This window comes from Camelus ferus, chromosome 36 (assembly GCF_009834535.1).
Source record: "Camelus ferus isolate YT-003-E chromosome 36, BCGSAC_Cfer_1.0, whole genome shotgun sequence".
In the NCBI taxonomy this organism is placed as follows: domain Eukaryota; kingdom Metazoa; phylum Chordata; class Mammalia; order Artiodactyla; family Camelidae; genus Camelus; species Camelus ferus.
Window position 1 is genome coordinate 19394640 of NC_045731.1, and position 14972 is coordinate 19409611.

The 14972-nt window shown below is 46.4% G+C and overlaps 1 long non-coding RNA gene across 1 annotated transcript; it reads right to left on the minus strand.

The window, feature by feature from the left end:
- Positions 1-12662: 12662 nt before the first annotated feature.
- On the minus strand, positions 12663-14544 carry LOC116661768. Its single transcript, XR_004317732.1, has 2 exons — positions 14397-14544; positions 12663-12819 (listed from the first exon to the last, which is right to left on the minus strand). It is a non-coding gene; the product is annotated as an uncharacterized LOC116661768 (long non-coding RNA).
- Between the last annotated feature and the right edge of the window lie 428 nt (positions 14545-14972).

Below are 14972 nucleotides of genomic sequence, written 5' to 3' on the forward strand. Positions count from 1 at the left end.
TGTAGCAGAACAACTTTCTTCAATGTGTTCGCACATCTCCTCAAACAATGCAGCCAGTTTTTCTGCCAGCTTCTCTTCGTGTCTCCCATAAAGTCGACGTCAACAGGAATGGGCAAGTCTGAAATTACCTCGGAGCCTCACCAGTAAGCTGATGACAGGCAGATCTTCCACTGTCTGCCCTTTCAGATTCTGGAAACTGACCCGTGAACTGAGGTCTTTGGGCAGCAGCAGTATCTCAAACTTACTCAGCTTCCCGAACAAAAGACGTAAGCCAATCTCCACATAGGGCAGCAGAACCACAATCAAACTGATCCACCTATAGAATTCTGCCCAGTTACCTTGGATCCACCAGCCGCAACAAGCCTCGTGGTACACAACAACATTCCACCTGGAATCCAACCGGTAACTGCCATCCCCAGTGGTTGATGCATCAAGTCAGTGTTGGGGGTGATGCTGCATTTGACGAGATTTTCCTAAGGGAAATGTGATTCTATCCAGAAGGGTCCCGTGGTCTTTTTCTCTTCTCTCTTTCCTTTTTGTTCAAATCTGTATACACTGTACAAATGGAGGGAAGTGTATCCATGTTCAGTTTATGGATTCACACCTCTTTAAACTTTCTAACAGTTCACAGTACACAGAGACACACTCAAGGAAACTCATGTTTGTGTAATATCCATTCACCCAGATTACATATCCGTCTTTTGCTTTCTGCTGAAATACCCACACTCTCAGAACATGGATCCATTTGATTCATGGTTGCTGAAATTCCTAGAAATGTAACGAATCCCAACGTGCACATTCCTGTCTGTCTCTTTTGCACTTAGTACAATTTTGCAAAGCTACTTTTCTTTGTTATAGGATTATGCCATTTCTTCCCTACGAAGCATAGAATATGGCATTCATTCTTCCTTTTGGAAGACTTGTAAGACTATATCCCGTTCTATGACTCACTCTTATTCAAAACCGTGATTTGGGTAGGCTCACAATATGCACTTGTGGATCAGTATCTATGAATATTAATGCACGCATCTGTTTTCTTAATACAAGTTTCTTGAGTACATGCTAGCCGCAATACTGGGTCGATGCGTGTTGAATGATCCTTGTCATCAATTTGATCATTTGGTTTTGAATAATCATGTTTGTATTGTATATGTCAGCCAACTGTAACCTTTTGGTGTTTGTTTGTTTGTCTGATTGTATTGCAAACACATTATGCCATGCATCTCTCCTTTTGCTTCAGACAGTCATGTAAGCTGATTCACTGACGATAGTGCTTATAATCACCTGTGATTTCATGCTATCCTCTCCCATCTTTAAGATTTTGATGTCCTCCTTGCCTTATTCTTGTTACTTCTTTGCAAATGAGACTCTCCTTGCATTTACAATAATGGTTTTGTTATATCAATTTCTTCTTGCTTCTTTTCTACTCAGGGTAGGAATCTCAATTTTTGTTTTAGTATCAGTCTCAAACTGCTGAATTCTTTTAAGGTTTCAAGATCAGTGAAATTCCCTAGCTCTGCCGTTGTTATAAATGGCGGTCATTTGGCATAGGCTACCCTAGATTGCAGCTTTTTCTCATTCAGGGTATGGCCTATTTCCTTGCACTCCTCCCAGTGCTGCAAATTTCTGCCGTGATATCAGCTGAAACCCCTCTGGAGGTTCTGTTGTGACTAAGTTGCTTTCCTCGAGGTGCATTTTACATCACTGGGATGATCATGAACTTGTTTATTTGAATTCTACAGCTGCTTGTTGGTCTATTGGGATTCCACCTATTTGGACGCTGTGTTACTTCCTGAATTCGTATAGATGATACTTTCTTGGCTTTCAGCAAATTTCTTTCTGATTTTTCTACAAATTCCTCTTCAGAATTTTTTATTTTATCACTTGCTTTTCCATTTGGGAATCCTATGAGTCCTATTCTTACCTGCTTACACTTAATCCATGATTCAACAGTGATGTTAGCATTGGATTGCACTTGCTTTTCTGTGCCATTTTCTGATCAAGGGATTTCTGTTCCCCTGTCCTCGCAGTCATTCACGAGTCCCTCTGCATTATGTAGTCTGCTTAGGATTGACCTTAGCCCAGTTTTTATCGCATCCATTGACTTTTCTGATTTTATTGGTTATTCTTTAGACTTTCTCTTCCCCTTTTCTGGTATTTGCTTTGTGATTCTGAGGCACTGTTGTTCATCAGTGTTTCCTCACATCTATTTTCAGAGCTGCTCTGGTCACGTTTTGCCGTCTAGTTGTTTGAAAGCTTATTTTTTGGGCCTTCAATCTCTTTGGAACTGAAAATGGTACTTCCTGTTTCTTTTACTATACTTCTTTTACCCTATAGTTCAGGTAATATCATGTATCTAATATAGACAAATTGGGCTTGGATAAGTGCAAACTTTAGACTTTTTGGTGTACGCATTTCCAAGGTATTTCTGTGAGGACAATTTTCCCTAGACCTTGATGCCATGCCCTGTTCCTGTGTGTGTTGTCTGGTATATCTCTAAATCCTGGTGTTGTCTTTGTTGTGATGAACACACCATACTGTTTCAGTTAGTAGAACCTCGTTTTTATTACACTAATCTCACAATTCTGAAAGGGCACAGGGCACTTCCTCTAGTGGAAATGAAGCTTCTATAGGTTTTCAGCTCTGCATTCTTCTGTATGTCATTTTGAAGTGTCTCCAAAACAGCCAACAGAGAGTGCGCTTGTACTTTCTACTGCCATGGGAATGTCCCAATGTTACCAGTTCTTCCCAGAGCTTCTCTGTCTACAGAAACACCAGTGGAAGCATATGTATGGATGTCATACTTCAGGGCCTGCTGGGATGATCCCGCAGACCGACCTATGTGTCCTCGGTGCAGTACCCTGTCAGTGCAGTCCAAAATATAGCATCTGCATTTGGGTGATAATGCTGTAAGAAATGCTTCATCTTCTCATGCTGTGGACTTTGACCACTCTTCCTAGTTCTCTCATTCTTGAGTCATGGGTTCACGAAGGCAACCACAGAGCTGTTCCCCATCCTCTGCCTCAAACCAGACTGTAATCCCAATCCAGGTTATGAATGTAGCAGATCCTAAATCTTTTAATACTTATTTCAAACCCAACGCACACAGGAACACTCAGTCCAGATGCATGATACCTCTGATTGAGCCCCACACGTGCTCTATTGGCAAAATGTAAAATTGGACCCTGAACCTGCAGATGCAGTTGATGTGGCCTTATTACATATCGATTAACTCAACTTCAAGAGCCAGTGCGTTTGCTGTCTCACTGAGTTCACAGCTCTCTTTGCTCTCTTGAAAGTACCCACCAAAACCCACAAGGCACTCTAGATCCCTGAGTTGTGCGAGAGCCATCATCCGCCGTCCTACCACTCTTTTTCCGCTAACTCTGCTAGCTCAGATTTGGCAGCTCGTATCTTGGTCTCAGATTCAATTGTGGGGATATTTTGAGCTGATTTCTTTGAGTTCTGTCAGCCAAGCATCTGCTGTGCACTCTGCTAACTCTCAGCGCATCACCTTCAATCCCATGCCTGCTGCCCGCTTGAGAGTGTGCTTCCAAGTAAAACAGAGTTTCACCTTTGATGCTCCATTACCAGAGGTCAGATCCTGCACTGGTTTCCATTCTCTACTTTGCCTTTTCCTGCTTCCAGGTTTTCTGAGGCCTCATCCTGTCTTTGGAAGTAACAGACCACTCTTAGGCAATTGTCCTGTGCCAAGGGCTGTGTGAGTGGATGTTTACAAAGTTTTGTGTATGGGAGCTAGTGAGAGCAGTTTGCACTGGTTCTCTGCCTACTGGGCATCGATAAATCAACACTTTCCACAAATAATTCACAGAAATTGGATATTTGTTTAGCTCCGTTTTCTTTACAGCCATGGTCGGAGGGTTTGTCCGAAGACTCCAGCTTTGACATTATGTTGATAAGGCAGTTGCAGTCTTTAAGAAGATTAATAGTATCGATTTACATGTTTTGGGATTTATATGAAAGTGAAGTTAGTTTTTGAAAATTACCAAATCAACCTAGAAGCCAGACTTGACAATTTCTGTAACATTTTGTCAGCTCTAAGGAAAAAACAGACAGACTCAATGTAAAATAGCAGTCCAAAAGTTTGAAGGGGACATGCCAACTCTTTTCTCTTGAAGCCTCCAACAACAAAAGGAAGAATGAAATAACTATTGGAACCATGAAATAACCCCCAACCTGTCGTTTCCCTTGTGCACCTGGTGCCCTTTACTCCCAATGACACATACTAGGCAATGTTAGCATTTCAAGGGGTAACATTCTTCTCTAGGAATATACAAGAATATCTAAACAGAATATATAAATTTAGGCTTGATTCCAAAAGCACCTAGAGGCATTTAACTATGAGAAACCTGCTGCAGCTATGCTAGGCTATTGAGAACCAGGTGTTTTTCTATCAGTGCTGAGAACACTTAATCATCCGATCATGTTGGGTAAAGCAATTTAACACAACCAAGTCTGCACCTCCAAGATATAGTGCACCCGGGGCTTGACGGAAGGGAACGACGGTCCACATAACCTGTGTCTTTAATGTGTTTGGCGACTTTTACAGTTCAGTTCACTATCTGACTTCTAATATTTTCCTGTACTGTCTTGAATAACTGAGGCCTAATACATAGTTCAAGTTCAGTCAAAGATTCCCCACACTTCCCACACTCCTTTCAGCCCAAAGAATACATAACCCCAGCATTTGCTGAATCTAGGAGAAGGTCATCATTTCTTTGTGTGAGCTAAGTATTCAATTCCTATCTATTTTAGTCGAGAGTATTTGACCTTTAAGGAGTTCACTGTTGTTCACCGAGTGTGAAGGAAGAGGAACTCTGATTCTAGTAGGGGCTTGCTTTCCTCCTACTGGATTCATTGCAGCTCAGGTTCTGATCCTTTGAAATGGATGCCTGAGTGGAGTGGAGGGAAGAGCATGTGATTGATAGCTAGGCACAAACCTGGGATTCGGCTTACTTGGGCTTGGTGCATTTTGGTCTGAATGATTCATAACTGCCCCTTGGTATGTGTGTATTCTCATGAACTCTTCCAATAACATGAGCGCTTTTATCATCTCTACCATCTCTTCTCTTTAGACATTAGTAATCATGGACCCATTCTTGGAGCAGAGAATCGAGTAAATTTCCCAAGTACAAGTTCACACTCAGTATGTTTCTGCCAGTATCAGCGAGGTTCAGTAGCTCTCATGAATTTCTTTCGAGCCTGGTATGCTCTAGAGATGTCTCCATGACGATATTCTTCACTGTAGCAGAAAAACTCTCATCAATGTGTTCGCACGTCTCCTCAGTCCGTGTAGCCAGATTTTCTGCCAACTTCTCTTCGTGTCTCCCATTAAGTCGACGTCAACAAGAATGTGCAATTCTGAACGTACATCGGAGCCTCAGCTTTAAGCTGATGACAGGTAGTTCTTCTACTGTATGCCCTTACAGATTCTGGAAACTGACCCGTGAACTCAGGTCTTTGGGCAGCAGCAGTATCTCCAAGTTACACAGCTTCCCGAAACAAAGACTTAAGCCAATCTCCAAATAGGGTGGCAGCCACACCATCACACTGATCCACCAACAGAATTCTGCCCAGTTACCTTGGATCCACCAGCCCCAACAAGCCTCGTGGTACACACCAACATTCCACCTGGAATCCAACCGGTAAGTGACATTCACAGTGGTTGATGCATTAAGTCAGTGTTGGGGGAGAGGCTGCTTTAGACGAGAGGTACCTAAGAGAAATGTGATTATATCAACAAGGGTAACATGGTCTTTTCTCTTTCTTCTTTCCTTTTTTTCAGATCTGTATACACAGTAAAAACGGAGGGAAGTGTGCCCATGTTCAGTTTATCGATTGACAGCTCTTTAAACTTTCTAACAGTTCACAGTACACAGAGACCCACTCCAGGAAACTCATGTTTGTGTAATATCCATTCACCCAGAATACATATCCGTCTGTTGCTTTCTGCTGAAACACCCACACTCTCAGAACATGGATCCGTTTTTTTCATGGGGGCTGAAATTCCTAGAAATGAAACCAATCCCAACGTGCACTTTCCTGTATGTCTATTTTGCTCTTAGTACAGTTTTGCAGAGCTACTTGTCTTTGTTATAGGCTTATGCCATTACTTCTCTACCTAGGTTAGAATATGGCATTCATTCATCCTGTTGGAATTCTTGTAAGTCTATATTCCTTACTATGACCCACTCTTGTTGAAAACCGTCATTTGTTTGGGTCAAGATATGCACTTCTGGATCAGTATCTATGAATATTAATGCACGCGTCTGTGTTCTGAATACAAGTGTTTTGAGTACATGCTAGCCGCGATACAGGGTCATTGCGTGATGAATGATCCTTGACATCACTTTGAGTATTTTGTTTTGAATAATCATGGTTGTTTGGTATATGTCAGCCAACTGTAACCTTTTGGTATTTGTTTGTCTGATTGTTTGTTTGTTTTGCAAACACATTAGGCCATGCATCTCTCCTTTTGCTTCAGACAGACAGTCATATAAGCTGATTCACTTAAGATAGTGCTTAAATCACCTATGATTTCCTGCTACCCTCTCCCATCTTTAGGATTTTGATGTCCTCCTTGCCTTCTTCTTCTTACTTCTTTGCAACTCAGACTCTTCTTGCATTTGCAATAATGGTTTTGTTATATCCATTTCATCATGCTACTTTTCTACTCAGTGTAGGATTCTCAATTTTTGTTTTAGGATCAGTCTCAAAGTGCTGAATTCTTTTAAGGTTTGCCGGTCAGTGAAATTCCCTAGCTCTGCCGTTGTTATAAACGGCGGTCATTTGGCATAGGCTACCCTAGATTGCAGCTTTTTCTCTTTCAGGATATGGTCTATGTCCTGGCACTCCTCCCCGTGCAGCAAAATTTCTGCCGAGATATCAGCTGAAACCCCACTGGATGTTCTGTTGTGACTAAGTTGATTTCCTCAAGGTGCATTTTACATCACTGGGATGATCATGAAATTTGTTTATTTGAATTCTACAACTCCTTGTTGTTCTATTGGGATTACACCTCATTTGGATGCTGTGTACTTACTGAATTCTTATAGATGATCCTTTCTTGGCTTTCAGCAAGTTTCATTCTGATTTTTGTACAAATTCCTTTTCAGAATTTTTTATTTTTTCTCTTGCTTTTCCATTTGGGAAACCTATGAGTCCTATTCTTTCCGGCTTTGTCTTAACCCATGATGCAACAGCGATGTTTACGTTGGTTTACACTTGCTTTTCTGTGTCTTCTACTGATCGATTGATTTCTGTTCCCCTGTCATCACAGTCATTCACGAGTCCCTCTGCATTATGTAGTCTGCATAGGACTGACTTTAGCCCAGTTATTATCTCACCCATTGAGTTTTCTGTCATTATTGGGTTCTTCTTTAGACTTTCTCTTCCCCTTTTCTGGTATTCTGCCTTTTGTTATTCAGAGACCCTGCTGTTTATCAGTGTTTTCCTCACTTCCATTTTCAGTGCTTTCTCTGGTAGCGTTTTGCTGTCTAGTTGTTTGAAAGCTTATTTTTTGGGCCTTCAATCACTTTGGAACAGAAAATGGCACTTCCTGTTTTTTTTACTATACTTCTTTTTCTCTACTCTTCAAGTACTCTCAGGTATGTAGTGTAGAATTATATGGCTTGGATTTATGAAAACTTTAGAGTATTTGGTGTAAGCAATTCCATGCATTTCTGAGAGGACAATTTTCCCTAGACCTTGATGCCATGCCCTGTTCCTGTGTGTGTTGTCTGTTATATCTCTAATTGCTGGTGTTCCCTTTGTTGTGATGAACACACCATATTATATCAGTTAGTAGAACCTCATTTTTATTACGCTAATCTCACAGTTCTGAAAGCGCACAATTCACTTCCTCTACTGGAAATGAAGCTTCTATAAGTTTTCTGGTCTGCATTCCTCTGTATGTCATTTTATAGTGTCTCCAAAAGAGCCTACAGAGAGTGCGCTTGTACTTTCTACTGCCATGGGAATGTCCCAATGTTACCAGTTCTTCCCAGAACTTCTCTGTCTACAGAAACACCAGTGGAAGCATATGTATGGATGTCATACTTCAGGGCCTGCTGGGATGATCCCGCAGACCGACCTATGTGTCCTCGGTGCAGTACCCTGTCAGTGCCGTCCAAAATGTAGCATCTGCATTTGGGAGATAATGCTGTAAGAAATGCTTCATCTTCTCATGCTGTGGACTTTGACCACTCTTCCTTGTTCTCTCATCCTTGAGTCATGGGTTCACTGAAAGCAAACACAGAGCTGTTCCGTATCCTCTGCCTCAAAGCAGACCTTTATCCAAGTCTAGGTTACGAATATAGCAGATCCTAAAACTTTTAATACTGATTTCAAACCCAACGCCCCCTGGAACCCTCAGACCAGATGCATGATATCTCTGATTGATCCCCACACGTGCTGTATTGGCAAATATCAAATTGGTCCCTGGTCCTGCAGATGCATTGGATGTGGCCATAGGACATATCGATAAACTCAACCTCACGCTCCAGTGCGGTTGCTGTCTCACTGAGGTCACAGTTCTCTTTGCTCTCTTGAAAGTACCCACCAATACCCACAACGCACTCTAGATCCCTGAGTTCTGCGTGGGCCATCATCCGCAGCCCTATCCCTCTTTTTCCGCTGCCTCTGCTAGCTCAGATTTGGCAGCTCGTATCTTGGTCTCAGATTCAATTGTGGGGATATTTTGTGCTAATTTTTTGAGTTCTGTCAGCGAAGCATCTGCGGTGCACTCTTCTAACTCTCAGCGCATCACCTTCAATCCCATGCTTGCTGCCTTCTTGAAAGTGTGCTTCCAAGGTAAACAGTGTTTCATCTTTGATGCTCCATTACCAGAGGTCAGATCCTGCACTGGTTTCCATTCTCTACTTTGCCTTCTCCTTCTCCCAGGTTTTCTGAGGCCTCATCCTGTCTTTGGAATAACAGACCACTCTTCGGCAAGTGTCCTGTGCCAAGGCCTGGGTGAGTGGATGTTTACAATGCTGTGTGTATGGGAGCGAGTGAGAGCAGTTTGCACTGGTTCTCTGCCTACTGGGCATCAATAAATCAACACTTTCCACGTATAATTCACAGAAATTGGATGTTTGTTTAGCTCCATTTTCTATACAGCCATTGTCCGAGCTTTTGTCTGAAGACTCCTGCTCTGAGGCTAGGGGAGGCTGGGTCACACGTTTCCCTCCATCCCCAGCCCAGCTGGAAGCCTGAAAGATGCCCAGGTCAGCCCTTGGCCCATTTTCAGCCCTGCTCCACCCTGGCCTGTCCAAATGCCACATGGCCCTGTCACACATCTTGCTGGCAAGCGTTCCTTGTGGTAGAGCATCTATCCCCTCTTCTCCGCATTTGCCCCCTGCCTGGTGCCCCTCTTTATCTGCCCTCCCTGCTCTCCCGGCCTTTCAGCGCCATCTCCCCTCCTCCTCCCCATAGTGTCTCAGCGTTTTCCTGCCTTTGGTGAGATGGGGCCATTTCTCTCAAGGGTCGTTTTAAATATTCAGATTTTTAAATTTTTATTTTATTGAATTATAGTCAGTTTACAATTTTGTGTCAATTTCTGGTGTACAGCTCAATGCTTCAGTCATACAATAACATTCGTATATTCATTTTCATGTCCTTTCTCAACATGAGCTACTACAAGATTTTGACTATGGTTCCCTGTGCTGTGTGGTATAAACTTGTTGCTTTATTTTATATTTACCACTCACTGTCTGCAAATCTCGAACTCCCAGTCTATCCTTTCCCACCCTGTTCCCCTCTGATACCATGAGTTTGTTTTCTAAGCCTGTTTAATTTTAGATTCCACATGAGTGTTGTCATATGGTGTTTTTCTTTCTTTCTGGCTTACTTCACTTAGAATGATGTTTTCCAGGGCCATCCATGTTGCTCCAAATGGCATGATATTATTTTTTATGGCTGAGTAGTATTCCATTGTATACATGACACGGCTTCTGTATCCAGTCATCTGTTGTTGGACATTTAAGCTGTCTCCATGTCTTGGCTATTGTAAATAGTGCTAGTGAACATTGGGGTGCTGGTGTCTTTCTGTATTAATGCTTCCTTTGGATATATGCCCAGGAGTGGGATTATTGTATCATATAGTAAGTGTATTTTTAGTTTTTTGAGGACTCTCCATACCATTTTCCATAACTGCTGTACCAAACTACATTCCCACCGACAGTGTACAAGGGTTCACTGTTTTCCACACCCTCTCTAGCATTTACCATTTGAATATTCATGCTTTAATTATTTTATTGCAGCAGCAACATGTAAGAATGAAAAAGTGGCATCCTGGTGGCTGGGGGATGAGACTGTGTGTGTGTCCCTGTGCATGTGTGTATGTTCCTGTATGTGTGTACATGTCCCTGTGTGTACATGTGTGCCCTCCATGTGCCTGCATGGGGGTGGGGAGTGGGGCTGGAGCCTGTGTGTGTGACTGACATCTCAGGCACGTGGGCCTGGAGGGGTGTGCGAGGCTGTGATGCTGGGCTGAGAGGCTGTGACCTGACCAAGGCCTCACAAGCCCATCTTGGGGCCCAGGGCCCCACCCTTGCTTCCAGGCCTGTCACCAATCAGCTGGGGTGTCCCCTGCCTGTGACACAGGGCTTGGAGTCCTGACCCTAAGGGCCCCACAACTTCCCTCAGGAGGAGGGGTCTCTGGGGCAGGAGGAGGTGGCTGGGCTTGGCATGAGGAGGGGGGAGCAGGGAATCCAAGGGGGTGAGCATGGCTCTGGAGTTTGGGGGTGACCATCAGCAGTGAGGTGAGGGGAGTAAGAAGGGCCTCCTCACCAGGACTGAGTTTGTCACCCCGGCCAAGGGAGTCGCTCTTCTGCACAAGGGCCAATTTAGAAAAATGTGGAAAACCAAGTTTCAGGCTCCATGGTAGATAAGTCCCATTCCAGACGGAAATAGCAGGATGTGACCCCGTAAAAAGTGGTGAGCGCACGTGAGCCATCGCCTCGCCCAGAAAGGAATTCCCCCGAGAGCCAGAGCTCACCCCACACCCACCCAGGTGCCTGGGAGGCCTGGAGTGATGGCCCTGCTGGGGTCCCACTACTCAGGAAGATAGGGGAGAAGAGGCCTCTGGTCATACAGTCGAGGCCCAAGGAGGGGAAGAGACCTGCCCAGGTCACCCAGCACAGGAGGGCAGTCGGGTGGGACCCAGGACTTCGGGCTTGTCACAGGCCCCCTTCTTAGGAAAGGGGCACAGGCCTGCCTGGGAAAGAAGCATCTGGTAAGTGAATAACCCTGCAGACAGGGCCAAGTTGGCTGGCTGGCCGAGCATCAGTTTCCCCTCTGTGGAAAAGGGGACGGGAAGGCGCCTGCTCACAGGGTCTCTGTGAAGCTAGAGATGGTGCTGCTGTGGTGCTGGGAAGATCCCTCCTGGTCCTCCTTACCTTGGAAGTGGCCGGAGGGCCCTTCCTGAGGGCCGATGGTGCCTGTCTAGTTGGGCGGGCTGCTGGTCCCTGCGGCCCTGACAGTGGCAGCTACACGGCTTGGTGAAGGATGGGACCAACTCCCCTTCCCAGGCACCCTGGCCCATCGTCCCCCACCACGCACCCTGGGCTGGCTCCCTCTTTCCTTCCTGCCTCCTCTTGTCTCTGCTTCCCCCCACCTGGTGTCCCTCTCTTGTCACCTCCTGTCCCTCTCTAGGACTTGACCCCCACCTTTCTCTCTCTCACTCACACACTGTCTCTCCCTGCGTGTGTCTTTCTCTGCCTCTCCCCCAGGCCCTCAGGCCCTGAGCTCAGGTCTAGCCCTGTCCAGGGCCACAGAGCCACAGGGCCACATGTATCCCAGCACTCCCACCCTCACAGCGATGTTCCAGCCCCAGCTCTGCTCACAGTGGAGGAGCCCGGTTACAGAGCTGCTCCTGCTGGCATTTGCTGCTGCATCGCTGATCCCCCCCACTTCCCTGGGCAGCGCAGCAGTCTCACCTTGACCTGTTTGTGGCCCAGCCTGGACCCCAGAGCTGCTGCAGGGCTGGCTGCCTCCCCCACCTGGAAGGAGGGAGGGCCCCGTGGGCTCCAGGGACAGCTGGTGCAGAGTGGAGTGGACTCTTTTTATGCCCAACACCTTCTCCCTGGCAGTGGTGGCACCCCAACCACTGACCCTGCCCCGCCCACCTCAGAGTCAGGAGGCTGTGGGAGGATGAAGGGCTCTCATGGGGCCCACTGAGAGCACTGCCACCCTCAGCCCCCCTCAGGGTCTGCCTGGAGCCGGGGCTGCCGGGCAGCAGATGCGGGGTGGGGGCACGGGCCTGGTCAGTGCAGGGCCTCTCACTGGACGCCCATGGCCTCCCTGCACCTCATCCGTTCCTCACCATGAGACACAGCCACTTCATTCTGGTCCTCTAGCTCATGACCGGACACCCGTGTGACTGACAGGCCCCACATGCCCAGTGAGTGTTTACTGACTGAAGCAGCACAGCCATCACTAGATCTAGACACAGGCTGTACCCACCACCCAGGAGGAGCCCCGGGGCCCCTGTGGTCACTGCTGCCCTGAAGGGGTAACCTTGCATCTGCCCTGTCATCTTAGTTCCTGCTGGTTTGTGAGTTGTGTGCCCGTGAATCACTGCGTGCCCTCAAGAGGGTGTGACCACTAGTCCTCCAGGAAGCAGACACTGACACAGAGAGAACTGTGACAATTTCATTAGGGGTGACAATAGGAGAGAACAGCAGAGGGGGCAGGTTGGAGCAGGGAAACATTCGGGCCGTAATGCACCTCTGACATCTTCTCTAAACACATCATTGCCACAGCTGAGGGGCCCCTTCAGTTGGCAAATGGACTGTGCTGTAAGGCAAAAAGAGTTATTTATTTTAATAGGATCTTATTTTTTCCTGATTTTGTCTTCTCTAATGTATGTATGGCCTCTGACAGGACACTGTAGTCTGTGTGTGCATCTCCGTGTCTATACAGAATGAAAATAATTATTTTCACATCTCAGACACAGATCTCAAAATGTGCACATTCTCATTATTATATTTCCTTCTTTAACTAGTAAGACCTAAGATTTAATAGAAGAAAGGGACCTTTTGCCTTATCTTTAAAGCAGAGAATGGTAAGCTCTGGGCCTGAGCTCTTATATCTTCAGTTTAATTTAATGTACTTCCTAAGGTCTCTTTTGATGATTCTGTGTGCAGACACTTTCTTTTAAACTATGAGAATGCTGAGTGAGAAATATGTCCCAGTCATTTTGCAAAACAATGTGTGTGCTTGACCCAACCCTCCTCACAATGACGTCAGGGACCAGCGTTACCCCCGGCTCACAGAGAACAATGCTGAGACCCTGTGGGGGCCCCACTGAGTCTTGGTGTTAGGGGATGAACTGCAAGAACTCAAAGAATCAGAAATTGGATCTTGTGACATAAATGTGGAGATGCCAAGCTGACAGTGGGCATGGTGACAGGAGGGAGCAGGGGTGTAGGGACAGGGGTCCTACAGGGTGTCTCCTGATCACCCCTGACTTCCCCCAAAGAACCTGCCTCATGCTGAAGGGCAAGGCACCTGCTCAGCTGATCTAAATCCTGCCTGCACTTTTCAAATCACTGGGGCAAAAGAAAACTTCAGCCACACAAATTACCCTGAAAAAAACAAGCTAAATTTCAGTTTCTCTGATATCCAGAGATTTCATCCAGACCCAGAACTTTCAGAAACCCAAGAGAACAATCATCTTTATATGAGGTTGTGAACTGAGGGCTTTCTGGAGGCACTGGGTTCTGAAGGGGATACGTGCATGGCTGCACTGAGTCCCCTGCACACACATGTGGCTCTGAGTGGACCTCACGCTGCATTCACACGGCCCGCCTGAGCTGCCCACCCTGCCAGGAGTGACCTTCCAGCTCCATCTGAGTGAACCCAACAAACGCCCACTGGGCAGCCCTTCAATTTCTTTCTTCCCCTCCACACCCTCTTATTCACTCCTGTGTGGCTCACGTGTCCCTCTTCTGCACTCTGAGGCCCTGCACGGGCACATCTGCTATGGTGACAAGCTGTCTGCTGTGAATGTCTCTCTCCCTCACTCGCTCCCTTACCCCTCGAGGCAACCCCATGAGCCCCTGAAGTTAGGGGTGTGCTTCACCCCTCACAGAGCACATCACATGGTCCATGCAAGAGGCACATCTGCCAAACTGGGACTTCAAATTCATTTGATATTCTGTCAAAAGTCTCTTCTGTTCTATACAAGAGACATCTGCTTCCCAGGTCAGGATGGGGAAATGACACAGTCCATCAGATGTGTGTGCTGGGAAGCTAGACAGACGTCACAATGTCCCAAGTCAGATTTCCTCAGGCATCGCAAGGCCCTGGAGTGCCATCTCCCCTTCTGCAAAGACTCGACAAGGGAGCAGAAGCACATGCTCTCATCTTACCGAGTGCTGTAACTGGTGGTGGTGGGGGTGGTGGTGTGTGAGAACACATAGGCCACAACAGAGGTGGGGGTGGCGGTGATGAATAGCCTCTGAGAAGTGACGCTGGGTGTCCCATCGGGTGAGGCACACCAAGTGGTCCTGCACAAGTACCTGGGACATCGGGAATCCACAGTGACCTGCAGAACAGAAGAGAGAGCTGTGTTGGATGACAGACAAAAGGAACAACACCTACAGAACCTGAAACCCAATGCAGCAGCTGTCAGCACTGGGCACCCTCCCCTCCACCGGGTGCCCAGACAGCAGCACAGTGCCACACTACTCGACCTTGGGGATAAAACACATGTTGCCACACGACACCGCCGGTGTCTGTAAGTGGAGGAAGGCGAGAGTCCTGCCTGAGACAATGTACAGAGGTTCCAGCAAATTGATAAAGTAGGACCTCCCAAACAGGAAGCCTCTCTGTGCAGGACAACCCACCCTGACACCTTCCCCAGCTCCACAGAAGCATGGTCTGCATGAACCAGAAACACAGAGAAAGAAAGGCAGTGAAGGCCTGGTTTTCCACATAGAATCAGA